The sequence below is a fragment of the Rhodamnia argentea genome, chromosome 3 (assembly GCF_020921035.1).
Source record: "Rhodamnia argentea isolate NSW1041297 chromosome 3, ASM2092103v1, whole genome shotgun sequence".
NCBI lineage: Eukaryota > Viridiplantae > Streptophyta > Magnoliopsida > Myrtales > Myrtaceae > Rhodamnia > Rhodamnia argentea.
This window is the reverse complement of record NC_063152.1, coordinates 18,033,258-18,050,846: the sequence shown is the minus strand read 5'-3', so window position 1 is coordinate 18,050,846 and position 17,589 is coordinate 18,033,258. Positions and strand designations below refer to the sequence as shown.

General features: G+C 44.3%; 1 protein-coding gene across 1 annotated transcript in view; it reads left to right on the top strand.

Moving 5' to 3' along the window:
* Positions 1-17,589, top strand: part of LOC115731629 (disease resistance protein Roq1-like) — a 105,765-nt gene that overhangs the window by 81,539 nt on the left and 6,637 nt on the right. The window contains exon 5 of the mRNA XM_048275826.1: positions 5,047-5,056. The gene's annotated coding sequence lies outside the window, so the exon portion shown is untranslated. The remainder of the gene's footprint in view (positions 1-5,046; positions 5,057-17,589) is intronic.

The window sequence follows — 17,589 nt, the reverse complement described above, 5'->3', positions numbered from 1 at the left end:
TAGTCAAAGGCGACGGGTTCATTATGTTCTTAAAGCATTCACACTGTCTAGGTAGCCATGACATATTGCTAGATGTCACTCATGGCTTGTAGGACCTGGAGATTGATCGGGACAATCAATTCTCTTGGATGTTCTAATGTGTTAGTGCATGTCTTACTACTAGCTCAGTGATGAACCTAGGAATGTCACACACCATAACCAATTCATGATGACATTGAACGGAAAGATGATATTGCAAATATGTTTGCAATCGTGACTATTGAATTAGTCGGACTGAAATTAGATTAAATATGATTTAATTTAATTTTTTTATTTTTTGGTCATGGGCTATGTGCATATGATGCACACGCACGTCCTAAATCGACACATATTGATGTGCCCGAAATTGCACACATGCTGGTATATATATTTATATATTGTTTTTGTCTTTATATATATATGTATGATATATCATATATATTGTTTTTTTAATAATAATAAATAAACTAATAAAAAAAATTTGCACGTAACACACGGCCAGCACATTTGTTGGCCATGTGCACGTCTCACACGGTCAACAAATAGTTGTTGACCGTGGGGCGTGGTGCACGTTGCACACACGATCGGATCGTGTGTGCCGTGCAAACGGTTTTCCGTTTTTCTCTTCGCGCGCGAGCGTAAAAACAGTTTTTACGCTCTTAGTGTGCGTGCCATTCTAGTGGGCTGTTTTGAGAAAAAGAGTATTCTCGCGTGTGCGTGTGAAGAGGAAAAAGAGATTAAAAATACTCTCTCACTTTTCATACGAAAGACCCGAAATTTTTGAGAGTTGCGGAGAATTGATTCCACAATATTGCTAGCACAATTCAAGTGGTGATTCTCGCGTTCGTTCTTCCGTTCATCGTTGCGAGTGGTGGTGTGTCCGAACTAGAGGCCCGACACTTGTGGGACTCGGATCGAAGAACATCTAAACCTGTTTCGTTTCAAGCACGCTTCAAGAGGTAATCCGTTAAACCCCTTCGTTACACATGTTTTTCGATTGAAACGCACGAACTACGCCTCCGGAGATACGTGTATGGGTTTTTATTTACTTCCGCTGCGTTTATGATTTATTTGCCTATGCATGTTACGTGTATCCCAACAGCAACACCGGAATTTAATCGACGATCTTGAACCTAGTGAGTAGATGTCAGAATCTAATCAACGACACCTAACTCTGGATATGATACTCGCCGGAATTGAATCGACGATAGGGATCTGAAAACTACAGCTAGGCTAGGCTAAACGTTAAGAGCTAGTTGAAAATGTAAGCGTTTTGGGTTTGTTGTGTGTGTGTGTATCTTGCTACTGCGAGGTATTTATAGGCAGACTCTTTGATAACCGCCGAGCGGTTTCTTCCTTTGGCCACACGCTTTGCTCTTTTCCATAAGCCACGTGGATGACGGTTTCCCGGTCTTCACGCCTTTTCTTTTTACCTCGTGGGGATTACCGCCAACCGCTTCGATCGTGGCCCCCTTCCGCGCGCTTTTCTTGCTCTGGAAGGAAGTGGCGCGCGAATTTACCCCGACACGTGGCACCTTTTTGATTGGTACGTACCTTGCTTCGGTGTTCCTTCCCGTAGCTGATTATTGCTCCCTCACGTGCTTGTCACGAGTCTTTCTTGGATTATTTTAAGTGTCAACACATGCCCCCTTTAAAAGATGTAAATCGAAGATTTACCTCTTTTAAAATATCTTCCTCTGGTTTGATGATTTCCAGCTGTACAAATGATGATTACGCTTTCCCCTTGATCTCTTTTCCCGAAACGCAACCTTTTCGACTTCGTACCGTGTCTCGGCTCTTTTCATCTCGCTTTTAAGGATCTTGAAAAAGCTCCCAATTGTCGTCTTTCTTCATCCAAGGTTTTCCTTAAACCCTAAACCCCCTTTTTTTAGCATTCCAAGCTTTCATGGCGACCGAAACCCATGAGTTCCTTCCTCACCAGTTCATCACCCGCTTCGATGAAATCATCAATAGTGATGATGCTGATCACTGTTTCCTCAAGTTGTTAAACACTCAACGAGAGTATGCCGGTCTCATCCTAGGGCCCAGCCTCCATGATCACCACCACGTTCCATCGTCTCTTCAATCTTGCTTCCCAATGCGGGCCGATGAGCAGCTTCCTATTCAAGCCTTTCCACTAAAGGACATTTGGTCCATGTCGGCTCAGCGATTTAGGAGTTTTCCGTCATTTGATGACAGGGCTTATACCTGGTTTCAAAGGCTTCAAGAGGATATTCCAACGGTCGGTCTCTAGGAAACGGCGCAGATCGGGACAACGATTGAGGTCAGCATGTTGTCCCACAATTTGAATAGAGGCCTACCGGGGTCCGTTACAAGCTTCCGGTCCTCCTCTATCAATTGTTTTTTCTTCCCATGGGGTCCTATGTCCGTAACCCTTCTAGATACCTTTGCCATAGCCGGTCTCTCTACTTATGGGGCTTCTGTCAAAAATCTGCGAAAACCAAGGACTGCCCCATCTCCGATGATACTCTTGCCTACGGGAAGTTCATCGATGCTTACTGTAGAACATCCGAGCTGTTTCCTTTGAGGAGCGAACGGCTTTCCTTCTTTTTTGGCTGTCGAAGTATCTATTCTTTAGTCCGACTCTCAAAGTATCTAAGGACTATTATGACCTTGCCTTACTTTTAGCAAAAGGGAATCTTGTTGCTCTTGGCCCTCTTGCCTTGGCGTCTCTATATAGAAGTATTTCTTATGCCGCTCGACTAATGTCAAGTTTTGAAGAGGACAGTGTGTTGTCGGGTCCGCTTTGGATTCTTCAAGCCTGGGTCGCATTCTATTTTCCTTTCATGTTCGAGAGCGTTCCTTCTTTCAATCTAACATGGTTCCTTTAAAACTTGGTATACGACTACTCCAAGCTGCCCCCTCAAAGGCTCCTGGTGATGTTCAACCTTTCCGGTTCTTTCTTCGACAACTTCTGTCTTATGAGGCTGATCAAGTAGGCTTCTTTCCTTACCGCTCAGGCAAATCGACTTTTGTTTCGGTTCTCGAACCTTAAAACGGTTCAATCATCGTGACTTTTGGACCTTTGTCCTATTCCCTCGAGACCCCCAATCCGACTATGTCTCAAGGGAAGGTTCTATCCTGGTTTTGAACCATATTCTCCTCATTCTTGCGCCGAGCGGTTCGGCCTTCGTCGGGCGGTGCCTATGCCTATCCCTTATCTCATGGATTTCCCATCGATGGACAAGAAGATCTATAACATCAAGATCGATGGACCGTTCGCCTGCTGTGCCGAAATTACGACCATGATGTATCGGCGGTTCTCGGGGGACATCCCAACAACATTACGTTCTAGTCCCGGCGTGACCTCCGAGTTTACGACCTGGTGGACGTCCTTTGCCTTCGAAAGCCCTTTCGAAGATGCCATCTCATCCATCCTTCGGAGTAGCCGGATACAGCCCTTTGGTCATGCCTTGAAGAAAACTAGGAAAAAGGGTGCAACCAGAGCTCTCTCAATCGGTGGTCGCAAACGTCCGATGACTGTTTCAGGTGAGTCTCTTTCTTCCTAATTTTCTCGGTATTACTAGCCCGGAGTGACTTTACTTTACTTTAGCTGTTAGGTGACGACTACGATGACGAAGGCGATGAGGAGACACTCACTTCTCTTAAACGGCAAAAGATGGGAGCGAAGAAGAGCAAATTTCCGATGGAATCTCCAAAAGTCCCTCAACCTGTCGAAGCACCTCCAACCGCTTTTCCTGAAGATCATTTGGTGGATCTTGATCGAACTGTTGGGGGCCCAAGCAATATTACCGCTGCTGGAAGTTCGTTTGAACCTGCGGCTCCTTCGTCTATAGAGCCTCAAGGGGAGCCTCAAGGGGAGCCGTCTTCGCTAGCCCTTGCCATTGTCCCGACCTCAATGGTCGAAGTTCCTTCGATGGTCGAAGGTCCCTCAACAACCGAAGATCCTTTATCCGTGGACGTTATCCGGGATCTTCATGCTGCTTCTCTTCTTACGTCGCCCGTCGAAGACATTCAAATCCATCTTGCTGGATCTTCTCGCTCTTCAGATCATCCAAGTATGCCTCAATCAAGCAACTCGCTTGACTCGGAGATTTTCAGCAAGTTGGGAATCATGCTGTCTTGCTCCTTGGACCTTATTCATTCGGGGGTGGCCTCCTTTGTTGACAACCCATCGAATATTCAAAGCATTCAATCCGTGATGGAGTGGTCGGTCAAAGAGGAAGTCGGCGCGAGACTTCCTGTGGGTGCAGTTCGCCGGCTAAAAGCATTCTTAGAACACTTTCCAACTCCCTTCGTGCATTTTCGACGGTGTCGGGACAAGATACTTGCTCTGTCGAATTTTCCTGATCAGCTCTTTTCTCCTAGCTCCAAGACCCAAGAAGCGGGGCAACTTGTGACTCAAGGAGAACAATCCCTTCAATCCGCTGTCGACGAGCTCATTGCTTTGGACAAGAAGGAAGCTGCCCTGGAGCAACAGAGGCTAGCGATAGAGAGACAACTAGAGGAGACTCGAAGTCAACGATCAATCGTACTTTCCCGTCGATCCTCCATAGAAGATCAACTGAAAACGTCCGTAGCCTCCTTAGAAGAGAAGAAACGAGCCGATTGCGCTCGGGTTGTGCGAGCAGAAATAGATCGACGTCGTACTAGGAACATGTACATGGATAAAAATAGGAAGTTTGAACGTTTACTCTGTGAGTTGCTTGAGGGGATCAAGACGGCCTTGTATCCTAATATTTGTTAATGAAATCTCCCCTTTTTTCCTCCTTGTTTTTCGTATTGCATTACGCCACGATCCATGTAATTGCCCACGTCGAGTAACTTGCCATTATTATCCCGAGTTGGTTACTTCAAAATCCCTTGTAAATAATGATTGCCCCCAAATGCCAATCCACACGAACTTTGCCATCGAGTTCACATGAGCACTCACGCAGCTTCCCGCTTGTCGCGCTTTGACGCTTTTTCTCACAATGAAGCCAAAAAGGAACTTTCCTTATCCTTCATGGATCACCAACCCAGCAATGGTCACATCATTTTGGGTCCACATCTCCTTCTTTGCTGAGTAATTGCTTTCTCCGTTGCTCCGAAGAAATCTTACCCTTTGAGCAATCTATCATTTGTACCTCTGCTTGGTTGTCGGATAATTATAGATTTTCTTCATATCCATCCTTCGACCATCAATTTTATAACTAGTACAAACAACTGGAAGGAGAGGCGGCTACCATGCAGGCACAGGCCAGGATAGATGTCCTGTTATCCTTTTGCGGTACATCTATTGATCCCTCCGAGTATGGCCTCATTGGCGCTTTGTGTTGCTTTTGGTCACCATCATCGAATTGTTTCTTTTTGTCTATTGGTCCAATGACCCCTACCCTTCTTGATATTTGGTTCTTGACCGGTCTTTCTCCATTTATCGATGGTGACTCTCGACCTCCGAACGATCAATTTTTTCCCGATATGTCCTTGCTTGCCTTGACTGTTATATGGCAAATTCATGGATCACCATGCTAAATCTTCGGGACCCATTCTTCTCGGGGAACATATAGCCTTCCTTCTGTGTTGGCTTTGCAAATATGTCTTTTGTCTTCCCACATGTCGAATTTCCTCGGAATTCCTTGATATGGCTTATGAACTGGCATGTGGTGTTGATATTGGACTAGGCCGGATGTTCCTGGCTGCATTATATTGGGGGTTATCGGATGCTCAATCTTCGCTGATGGATAAACATCCTGCTCCTTTTTCCGGTCCTTTATGGATTCCGCACTATTGGCTCCGAGTGTACTTTCCTCATATGTTTTTTGATCGGGCGCCCACTTCGACGGTTGAGTCATCGAAAAGAGATGATGTACCCATAGCGTTCAATCAAACCCTTCATTGTGCTCCAGATAACCTTAACCCTTTCGACGACTTCCTTATTGAACCGTTGTCTCTCACCGGTTTTGATTTTTTTCAGGCTGCCTGTCGATAATGATGTCTATAGCTCCTCCAACGTAGGTCCCGATTCTCATCTTTTACGGATGAGCATGTTAGTCCCAGCTGACTTAGCCATGAATTTGTCTGGCGGCGGCGAATTCTCATCGGGATTCGAGATTTATAACCCTCATTATTGTGCTCGCCAATTTGGGCTTACTCGGGGAATTCCAATGCCGTTGGTGTATTCCATGAATTTTCCCTTTTCTGGTTGCAAGGAAAATGTAACCGACATGGTGGGCCATATCGAAGTTGCACATGCTGTTCTCGGGCACTTTGTATTTGTCACCTTCTCTGGCCATCCTTGTAGTTCCTCATTTTTCAACAAGAGGTGGCTCTCCTACCGCTCCTCTTTGTTTTCAACCGGTGCGAGGGCCGTTCTTCCGAAAGTCCGTCGAAACTCATTTGGCTTGTTGCATCCTCTAAGAAAACCTGCTTCTTTCGTTATACCGAGCATTATACTTGAGCAACCAATCGATGAAGGTAAACCCTTTGTTGATATAGATATATGAACAACCTAACAATGAAAGTGGGTACTTCCCCGCATTCTTGCTTGATGTAAGTATTGATCTAACTTCCTCCACAGATGATTCATCGGCTTCTGACGGCCGCACAGATGACCCGCCCAATAAATCGTGGATTGTTCATATGAACTTGGCGAGTGCCTTAGCCGGCCCATCGAGTGCTCTTCACTGCGACTATCCATATCTTCGCGGCAAGTGGTTACGCCTGCATGATTTACTGGAAAGAGGATATGCCGATATATGTAACAAAGCATCTGTTGAGGACGAGATCAAAGCTCTCCTTACTTTTTTGGCTCATTTACCCTATCCGATCCAATGTCGTGCCCTTGGATTTGCCATTAATGAACTCTTCCTCACATTTGGCTCGACTTTAAGGTCTTTCAAGGCAAGGCGGTGTGAAATAGCGATCATCGACAAATTGGAAACAGATTCTCTCCTTGTTGATAATGAGCTAGCTTATCAACGTAGTATTCTTGATACCCTGGAAAGTGACGGTTGTACCACCCCGCAAGCACTATCTACACAATTGAAGGTAGTTAGATAGCAAGAGGCAATTTGCGAATCACTGCACCTTGATATGATGCAGGCCAATCATCAAAAGGAGGCAATTGTTGACGCCAATTGCAACAGTGAAATGCAACTTCATAGTTTTGTCTTGAGTCTTGAACGGCACGTGTTGTAGTCCGCTGTTGCTAGTCCCACGTTAATGTCACCTGTCTTTATCATCTTAATCTATCATTGAACTGCCGGTCTTAGTGTCAATTCTCCAAAGTTCATCATGACATGATCTTCTCAAGATCATCCTTTTTCTATGCGGCATTTAATGAAAGACGTCGTTTCCGATTCTCCTTCTGAATTCAAATCGTCATGACGGTTCGACGTAGTCAATAGCCAGCGGGAAACCCGCCACTCGCGTCATTATGGTTACTTATGTGCTTCACCAATGGCGATATACCTCCTCGCCTCGATAAGCGTCCACTAACTTTCTTGCCTCGATCATCGAAAGGTCGTGGGCGGATACTTAGCATCGTGGGACGAACCGTTCCTTGGCCTTTATCTATAAATATGATCACTTGCACGGAGTAGGTCCTCATCCAAACCCTTTGCCTTTCACCCTTAGAGCAAACTTCTCAAAGCCTTAATGGAGCGTGCGTCTTCTTCTTCGGCTTCATCTCCCCCCGTATACTTTAGCCGTGAGTTCTCGGCTCTTTGAAGGGAGATTATCTCTCTTCTGAGTTACACCTACACCATGCTGATGGTGAAACCACGGGCTCTTGAGAAGCCTGCACGCCTGCTCAGCCGCTCCGCGCCCCAAAATCTTCCCTCTGACCACCCATTCCGGTCGGACTACGAAGAGTTCATTACACTCTTCGACTATGGGCTGGAGAAGTTTCGTCGGAATCTGGCTACCATATCCCAACACGATCTCACCGAACATGAAGTTTGGTGTAAAATCGAAAAGATTGAGAACGGCGAGGTGGTGCACAAGGAGCTTTGCAACGTCCGGGAAGCTCTTCATGCCTCTCACGCTAGCGTCCTCCAACTTCAGAATATTGTTTCCGACCGCCCGATCGCCCGGCCCGGGATACTGCGAAGGCCTCTGAAGGAATCCGAGCAACGGGAACACGAATTGGCTGAAGCCTGCGAGACCCGTTCCTTGGTTTCCATTGGGGCCCCTTTGGAGAGTCCGAAGGCCATGTTGGACTCTACCAATGGTCTTCTACGGGGTCGGAAGGAGCACCTTCAGCGGCTGGAGAGAGAGAAGGACAAGGCGGAGGCGGCACCGGAGGAGTTAGTTGAAGCTCACCACCGCGCGATGGAGGAGAACGCCAAGTTAGAATGCCGGCTGTGGGGTTTTGTTGTTCGTTTCGGGGAGCACTTCCAGTAATGGTCTCTTGGGGCAAGCGAGAAAGAGGAAGAGAGAGAGAGAGAAGGAAAGAGAAAGAGAGAAAGAAAGAGAGAAAGAGAGAGAAAGAGAGGAAGAATGTAAAAAAGGTTTTTGAATGAATGAAACTGAACTTTCTTACTCCTCGCTCTACGATTCTCCTCGCATTTCCCACATCGATGGGTAGAACTTTTTCAAATACTTCCCGTTAATCGAACGTTGTAGTTCCCTTCCATCGATTTCCATTACTCAGTACGCATTCCCGGGGAGGGTGTCATTTATCAAATATGGTCCTTCCCACTTTGATGACCACTTGCCAAACTTCTTGCTATCGAGGTTCATAGGCAAAATAGTCTTCCACACCAAGTCTCCCACGTCAAAATGCTTAGCTTTTACGTGTTTGTTGTAAGCCTTGGCAACCCTTCGCTTCTGAGCCATTAATTTTTCCAGTGCTGTGGCTCGGTTCTCTCCCAATTCATCAATGTTGGCGTACATCATTTCATCGTACTGCTCTTTAGCCATACCATCTTGGAGCTTTACTCTTAATGATTGCACCATAATCTCCAGGAGTAACACGACCTCTTGATATGGATTAGTTCGTATTCGACGAACTTCGACAACAATTCTTTTGCCAGGTGATGATGTCTAATAATGTTTTCATTCAAACATTGATACTCACCATTTAGCCGTTTGATCACCGGCTGAGAATCGCCCTTCAATTTAATTGACCTGACCCCCATGTCAATTAAAACATTCGATCCCACGATCGGGGCTTCATATTCCGCTTGGTTATTTGAGCATTCAAAGTCAAGCCTGAATATGAGTTTTGTCTTCTATCGAAAGGGTGATATAACCATGATTCCTGCATTTGCTGAATCGGATGCCACCGACCCATCAAAATTTAATATCCAAGGTGCAATACCAAGATAATTTTCATCATCCTCGACTTTTAAACCTAACGGGTATTCGGTAATGAAATCGGATATTGCCTGCTCTTTTTCTGCTTTGAGCGGCACATAAATCAGATCGATTTCTATCGGAGTAAACGCCTATTTTGCAATCCGGCCCCTAATGATCGGCCTGGACAACATGTACTTAATCATGTCTTTTTTGCAAATTACATGTACCGTAGTCGGCAACATATAATGTCGTAATTTTGTACGGGCGTAGTACAATGATAAACATAATTTTTTGATGGACGTGTATCTCGTCTCGGCATCGTTGAGCATCCTACTTAGGTAGTACACGGCATGCTCTTTCCCTTCATCGTTTTCTTGAGCCAGCATACTCCCTATCGTTGTATCGGCGGCCGATAAGTACAACTTCAATGGCCGTCCCGCCTTTGGTGGCATCAACACCGGTGGCTTGATGAGATACCCTTTTAACCCGTCGAAAGCCACTTGATCCTTCTCTTCCCACACAAACTCTCGCTCATTCTTCAATTTGAGCAACGGGGAGAAAACTTCGATTTTTCCCGAGAGGTTAGCTATAAAACGCCGCAAGAAATTTAACTTCCCGATTAACATTTGCAGCTGTTTTTATTATCGAGGAGATGTCAATTCTAAAATAGCCTTAGCTTTATTCATGCCTACTTCTATACCTCTTTGATGAACTAAAAAACCAAGGAAATTGCCGACTTTTATCCCGAAAGCACATTTCAAAGGATTCATCTTTAACTTAAATTTGTGTATTCTCTCAAAAGCTTGCTCTAGGTGGTCCGGATGACTTACATGGTGCGTCTTGACGATGACGTCATCAATGTAGACCTCCATAAATTCCCCAATCATGTCGTGGAAAATATAATTCATTGCTCTTTGATATGTAGCACCGGCATTCTTCAATCCGAAAGGCATGACGACTCATTCGAACGTACCAATGGCCCCGGGGCATCTGAAGGCCGTCTTGTGAACGTCCTCTGCTGCTCTAAATATCCGATTGTACCCGGAGTGTCCGTCCATGAGGGACATCATTTCATTATTAGAGGCCGAATCAATCAACATATCGATCATGGGCATCCGGTACTCATCTTTCGGGGTGGCCGCATTAAGGTCGCGGAAATCAACACACACTCGGAGTTTGCCATTCTTCTTCTTGACGGGCACGATATTCGACAACCATTAGACATACCTTGCTGATCTTATGAATCCGGCTGAAAGGAGGCGCTCAATTTCCTCCTTAATTTTAAGGATTACTTCGAGAGCGAACCTTCTAGCAGACTGTTGGTGTGGTCGAAATCCCCTCTTAATTGGCAATCGATGCTCAACGATGTTTCTCGAAAGGCCGGGCATCTCATGGTAATTCCAGGCGAAACAATCCTTATATTTCCTCAATAGGTTTACCATTTGAACCTTGTATCGCTGATCGGGTAGTTGGCTCACATAAGTAGGTCGAGGGCAGGCCTCATCTCCGAGATTGACTTCTTCCATGGGTCTTGAGCTTGAATTACCTTGTCGTCCTCCTTAATTGGGGATTCTTCGAAATCTAGAATGCCATCTGCAAGCTGTCTAGCTTGATCATTTTGCTCGGCCCAGTAGGCCGCATACCTCTTAGCGAGGTTTTATGCAAGTGACCGAGTTTCCATCGGAAATCTGGTCGATTAGTTCTACCGATTCCTTTTTCGGGATCCACTCGGTGCTCCCTTTGTCAAAACGGCAGAATGCAATATCTCTTGTATCTGCTTCGGGCGGCTTAGATACGCGAAGGCAATCATCCGGCATCACTTTGTCCCGGCCGGATATACGGGTCCAGGTAACACAAGTCCGAGGATTTGCTTTTACATATTCCACTTTGTCCCCATTCCAGAATGCTAGCATCTGGTGAAGTGTTGATGGGACACATTGGTTTCCATGTATCCAATCCCGTCCCAACAGCAAGTTATAAGACCCGTCGGCATCGACGACGCCGAAGGACGTCCTCGATGTTTTAGATCCGACGGTCGGGTCGGCGACATATACTCCCTTTACTTTAGTAATTTCACCAGTGAAATTAGACAACTGTATATTCGATAGGATTATTTCGTCATCATTCCTTCCTATTTTCTTGAAGAAGCGGTATGGAATGAGATTTAGCGTTGACCCCCTATCTACGAGTACTTTCATTATCGGCCACCCGTTGATCTTGGCATTTATATTGAGCGACCTCAAATGATTTGAGAGATCTTCCATGGGTTTTCCGAATTCCATGGTTTCTTCATCGTTGAAGCAAAACCGAGCCCGTTCCTTTTCTTGCGTCGTTTCCTCGTCGCCGCCGTCGGCTGAGGTCGACTCAAGTCGAAACTCTTGTGGTAATTTAACTCGTACCATACAAGAGCTTAGAGGGGATACTAACCTGCTTACAGGGGTTTTAAACCAGGATTTAGACGCAGATGTTTTACGTGGCTTTGTACCCTTGTCCTCTTTTTCTTGATCCGTGTGTGTCTTTTCCGGTCGTCGCCGCCAAACCAGATTTCTTGTTCTCCGAAGCTTGGTGTGGTTAGAAGATGTTGGTACCGACCCATGACCGGCTGGAATCTCTTGTTGCCGTAGTATGCGGACCTTATTCTTTCTTTGCACCCTTCTCTTCTAAGTTCGGGTCAAGATTTTCTCCTTTTCTTGGTCCTCCATCACCTCGTACCATGATCCCTCTACATGGTTGCCTGGTATCTTAAGAGTTCATCGACGATGTGGCTCATGGGGGCTTCGTCGAAAATTTCTGTCGAACTCCTTTCCCCATCCATAATGGATTCTTTCTTGAGGATGTGGGGGTGGCGGACCATAGCTTACGTAATAATCGAACTTGCCACTTGGCTCACCTAAAGTACCAATTGTAGGGTCCCCCTCATCATATCTCTGCTTAAATGACTTATAAATTCTTTGATGGTTGGGACTTCTCCGAGGTCCGGTACTTTTGATGTGAAAAGGCGTCTTGTCTCTCTGACTAATTCGACCGCTCTTTTGGTACCTTTCCTCGGGTGTACTCATGTTTCCCAATTTTCGTCTGCAATGAGCGCATAAATTTATTGACGTATGCCCATTATTTGACTGCTTTAAAGACACCATCCTAGTTATTACTGGAAAAGGATCGGTGTCCACATCCATCGTGGGCTTCCCTTTGTCCTCGGCGAATTTGATCTTCCCTTGCTGAATCGCTTCTTGAATGTTCTTTTTGAGGACTAAACAATCCGAAGTGTTATAGCTCCACGAATGGTGCCATTTGCAGTACTTCTTCCCTGCTAATTCTTCTTTGGATGGTATCTTCTGTCCTTCAGTTAGCTTGATTTGTCCGTCGGCCCGCAATATGTCGAAAATTTCCTCCGCCCGATTCGCGTCGAATGAATAGTACATTGCCCTTTTCGCCTTAGCCATTATAGTTGACTTCTCTTTCATCCTTGCTGGCTTCAGTGCTTGGCAAGTGTATGGCTTGCTGATGGTTAAGCGGGCGATGGCCACTTCGACAGGATCCGTTGATTCTTCGTCGAAATCGGATGGCTCGACAAAACTTACATCTCCTTTTCGGGTATGCCTCTTGTCTTTTTCCTTGAGCAGACTCTCATGCTTTGCTGCCATCGTGGACAATTCGAACAGATCCGCACATGGATGTCCCACCATCCTGTCTCGTATTTCGAATTTCAACCCGTTAAAGGCGAATTCAGCGAACGTTTTTTCGGGTAAAGGAACTAAGCACTTGTTCCTAGCCCGTTTGAACCTTGCAATAAAGCGGTCGACGATCTCATTTGTCATTTGCTTCATTGTTGACAAATCCGCTACTGATACCGCTCTTTGAAACCGGCCATGAAACAAACGTTCCATCTGCTCCCATGTCAACATCGAATTGGGTGGTAGTGTGGTATACCATGTAAAGGCTGTCTTTGACAAGGATAATGGAAAGAGTCTTAATTTCCAATGATCTGCATGTGTAGCATCTCAACATAGTGCTAGAAAACGATTGATATGTTCATACGTGGACTGATCATCCTCGCTAGTAAAAAGTGTGAACTCGAGTATTTTAAACCCTCTTGGATACGGGATCGTATCCATCCAATCTGGGTATGGTTTTCGGTAGACATTAGCCCGGTATCCTACCATTGGGTCAATGTATACGGGTGCCTGGTCGAACACTGGCTGATGGTACTGCGGTTGATATGGCATTTGATACCCAGGTTGTGGTGCATGATACATGGGTTGCACAACAAAGTGAAACATAGGCTTAGGACCTGGTGGTTGTAGAACTTGATTTATCTGGCGATATCCAGGTCGTAAGGCTTGATATCCAAACCGTCCTGGCCCCCTGACTTGGGGAAATTGGTCCCGCCCCCTAGCCTGCCATTGCCCCCTAAAAGGTACTGCCCCCTGATTTTCGATGATCATGGGTACGAGTTGTTTATTGACGGGGACGGGGTTATGCTGGGCAGCTGACCTCTGACGAGCAATATTCTCGTCTTGTCGAACAGGGTGTCCCGAAAACATAGTAGTGTCCACGGGTATATCTTGTCGAATAGGATGTCTAGGGAACATACATGTGTCCGCATTTACCGGAGGTCTAGGTTCGTTGGCCGATAATGCCTCCCCTCGTTGCAGAATCCGCACATGTGCTAAAGGCTGAGTATTCTGTCCTACGGGGCCTACATTTGGCGTATCGTTGCTGGTAACCCGCCACTTGCTGCTGGTACAAACCCATTCCCTTCTTGAATATGAGGTGGGTTAACCGTAATCCCATGCTGTCCTGCAGCACATTCATGATATGTGTTGATGATTAATGGCACGACAACCTCGATCATTCACTGGACCATGTGATCGACAAACTCATTCTGGACTTCTTCGATGGTATGCCTTATCGACGTTAACATGACAGGCGTCATTTCCGGATTCCTCCTTGGCTCCTCGACGTTACGTCGAGAGACCTCGATGTCCTCTTGATGGGCCATGGATGACTCCATTCGTTGTATTTCTTCCAAGGGTTCGTCTCCACCACCGTTTAAATTGCTACGTCCTCACGTGCGTAGCATAGCACTTCTCTCGAACCGACACCAATGGTCCCACCGGGCGTGCCAAAAAAGATCGTTGCGCGTCGAAATCCTTCGACGGGGCTTTTTTGGTTATGGGTTCTAGGCCCAAAATGGCTATAGCCCAAAAAGGGTTACTCACGCGAAAATTTTTTATCGAACTTAATCCGTTCGTTTTCCGAAAAGGAGTTACGGGTCGATTTTGGACAGAGAGTGTCAAATGCAGTAGATTGACACAAAAGGCGCGTTACAAACAGATTTTCAACAACTTCGACGGCCCAATATGTGCAATAGTAGCGGTATGTAACAAATTTCGACACGACCCTGGAATTGAATCAACGGGATTGAGAGATGATGTAGGACACAATGCTGGAATTTAATCAACAAGACTGGACGGGGGATTGTAGGACACAATACCGGAATTGAATCGACGGGATTGGACAAGATGGGTGAAGGGTGCAACACCGGAATTTAATCGACGATGCTGAACCTAGTGAGTAGACGTCCGAATCTAATCGACGACACCTAACTCTGGATATGATACTCACCGGAATTGAATCGACGATGGGAATTTGAAAACTACAGCTAGGCTAGGCTAAAGGTTAAGAGCTAGTTGAAAATGTAAGTGTTTTGGGTTTGTTGTATGTGTGTATCTTGCTACTGCGAGGTATTTATAGGCGAGCTCTTTGGTAACGGGTGAGCGGTTTCTTCCTTTGGCCTCATGCTTTGCTCTTTTCCATAAGCCACGTGGATGACGGTTTCCCGTTCTTCGCGCCTTTTCTTTTTACCTCGTGGGGATTACCGCCAACCGCTTCGATCGTGGCCCCCTTTCGTGCACTTTTCTTGCTTTGGAAGGAAGTGGCGCCAGAATTTACCCCGACACGTGGCACCTTTTTGATTGGCTCGTACCTTGCTTCGATATTCCTTCCCGTAGCCGATTATTGCTCCCTCACGTGCTTGTCACGAGTCTTTCTTGGATTATTTTAAGTGTCAACAACAAGATATACCTTCGTCATATACATGTCCTACTCATCCAAATTCTCATTCTCTTCCTCGATACAATACTAGACCTATCGAACAACGGAGACGACATGTTTACGGAACAAGAGGTCATATAGGAAGACAACATCATTAGTAGATGTAATTGCGGTTAACGATTGCTATATATTATGACAATCTCATTTTTTCATATATCTTACCAATTTTATTTTTTGAATATTTTTAATTAATTACATAATTACAATATTATTTATTAAATATATATCTTAATAAATTTTTACATTAATTATTGCTAATTATGTTATAAATATAAGCTTCACAAGAAAAAATTATAAATAAAATAAATATTATAAATATCAATAATTAAAAAAATATGAAAGAAAAACAAACTCGGCCCTCTAGGCAGCGGGGTTGCCGAGAGGGAATGGGCCTCGCTCGGCACCCCAACCGCCGAGCGAGGCCCAAATTTGTAAATTTTTTTAAAAAATAATTTTGTAAATATTTTTTTTAAAAAAATTCATTTGGAAAAAAACTCCAAGACTTCAAAGTTTTATGCGCTAGAATTTTAAAATATTACATTTTGCATCCTCGCCCTCAGTAAGTTTTACAAATTGCATTAGGTTGATAAGTTATTGTGAACTTATGGTGCAAGAACTCAGTTTTTTAAAATTAAAAATGCAATGTGAAATCCTGGTTAAATCCACGTGGGCCAAATCCCCAAAATAAATATATGAAGTAACCACATAAAGTGGTGACAATTTTAAGGGTGGGTCTTACTAATGAATGATATCACACGTTCTCGTCCACCCATAAACTCTAAAAAAAGGGCTTAAGTACACCACAAGTGTCATAAGTTGTGTATGACGCTCACTTTAGTGCCAAAACTTTCAAATCGATCACTTTAGTGCTAAGTTTTTGTAACTTCGATCACTTAAGTGCCAACTTCTTTTAAAAACGATCACTTTAGTGCCAAAGGCGACGTGACTTGCCGAAAATTCGACACGTGTTATTTTTTATTAATATTTGAGATGACGTGGCTCGATGAATTTAACACTAAAGTGATCGTTTTTAAAAGAAGTTGGCATTTAAGTGATCGAAGTTACAAAAACTTAGCACTAAAGTGATCGTTTTGAAAGTTTTGGCACTGAAGTGATCGAAGTTACAAAAACTTAGCACTAAAGTGATCGATTTGAAAGTTTTGGCACTAAAGTGAGCGTCGTACACAACTTATGGCACTTGAGGTGTACTTAAGCCCTAAAAAAAGACCGACATGGCGCGTATGCCCAAGCGATACTTCTCTTATTTGACGTGTAGTCCGGTCCATTCTTGAGCCTCCGACATTACGGATGCTCGTCAAGAACTGTATTTACGTGGATTCTCTCGTGGGGGAGATACTTACATGCTCTCGCGAGACTAAGTATGGGCCAAGTCCGTCCACTAACTAAGGATTACAGCCCTCTCCAATGAATTATACTATGCCCAATGTTCAAGAGTCATTGTTCTAGGCTCGGGAAATTAACAAAACCAACCCCAAGAAAATCATATATATTTGAGTGTACTTTTTGAATTAAAATAATAATATCTAATTTCACGAGCCAATAAATGATTTGAAAATTATTTCCTTAAAAATGATATCTTGTATCGTTTACAAAAAACTAAAGAAGGAAAAATACTTTTATAGTCCGCAAAAATGCTTTAGTTTAAATTATCGTATATGATAAATAAACATTATAATAATTAATTGTGAAAATCGATATAAATAATTATTTCTCAAATTAATAATTTTACAGCGAAATAAATGAAGCTTAATTGAAATTCAATAAATTTATTGAGCCATGTGCAAGTGCATTTCCCAAGATGACCTTCACCGCAACAACTTTGTTATTGTAATAAAACAATCGATACATTTTTCTCAATAATCGTATCTTCAATAGCGTTGACCTTCCTTTTTCTCAGGATTAAAACAATGAATACATTTTTTGGATTTATTGTTCTTTCTCTAATAAATAGTTTCGTCAATTAGAAGACAAAACCAAAACATAACCCCTCCTTCCTCCCCCCCAAAACAAAAACCAACTGAAATAAGAAGAGCGCAAAAAAACAAAAAACATGTTCAAAAGCTAATATGGATACAGGACAGAACCAACCAATAGAGATGATCATCAAGCGCCACTGCCACCGACCAGTCAACAGTCGACAGGACAGAACCAACCAATAGAGAAGATCAT